Here is a 986-nt window from a genome sequence, read left to right on the forward strand (position 1 = left end):
CTTGGTCTGTTGCCCAGGTTGGAGACCAGTGGTGTGATAACAGCTCACTGCAGCCTTGACCTCCTAGGCTCAGTTGATCCTCCCACCTCAGCCTTCTGAGTAGCCGGTATCACAGGTGTGAGCCACCATGACTGGCTAATTTTTGCTTTTCTTGTAGAGACGAGGGTCTCACTATGTTACTCAGGCTGGTCTTGAACTCTTGGTCTCAAGCATTCCCCCCACTTGGCCTCCAGAAGTGCTGGGATTATAGGCGCGAGCCACCATACCCAGCCCAGTACTCCTTCTTATATGTATCAAAAATCATACTAAACAATTAGTTCCAGGTTGCAAATGAGGATTTGCTTTCTGCATCTGTTCATACATATTTGTTAATATTTGTCCTCTTTTGGGAGTTTTAATTCCTTTATTCATCAAATGGGTGCAACCCGTAACAGACCTCCTGTATTAGTTATTTCCTTCCCAAACATTTCTTTCTTTTTTCCTTTTCTTGTGGTATTCATCAATTCCACCCCCAAGATTCAATGAATTGAGTTAGGCAGGCAGTGTATTTGTGTGTGCACAGAAAGAGATTGTGACAAAGGTCATATATGATACTCCTTTTTTTTTTTTTTTTTCTGAGACAGAGTCTCACTTTATTGCCCAGGCTGGAGTGCAGTGGCGCAATCTTGGCTCACTGGAACCTCGGCCTCCCAGGTTCTGGAGTAACTGGGATTACAGGCATGCGCCACCATGCCCGGCTAATTTTTGTATTTTTAGTAGAGATGGGGTTTTACCATGTCGGCCAGGCTGGTCTCAAACTCCTGACCTCAGGTGATCTACCCTTCTTGGCCTCCCAAAGTGCCGGGATTACAGGCGTGAGCCACCACGCTTGGCCATGATATTACTATTAAGCATACAAAACGGTATGGAGTATACTCTTCTAATGGATAAAAGGTATACAGACATAGAATGCAGAACTTCTGCCCCCAGAGTTATTATTACCTGGA

General features: G+C 44.9%; 1 pseudogene; it reads right to left on the reverse strand.

Moving 5' to 3' along the window:
• Window positions 1-273: 273 nt before the first annotated feature.
• On the reverse strand, window positions 274-362 carry LOC112610485 (annotated as a pseudogene).
• Between the last annotated feature and the right edge of the window lie 624 nt (window positions 363-986).

Source organism: Theropithecus gelada, chromosome 16, assembly GCF_003255815.1.
Source record: "Theropithecus gelada isolate Dixy chromosome 16, Tgel_1.0, whole genome shotgun sequence".
NCBI classification, from domain to species: domain Eukaryota; kingdom Metazoa; phylum Chordata; class Mammalia; order Primates; family Cercopithecidae; genus Theropithecus; species Theropithecus gelada.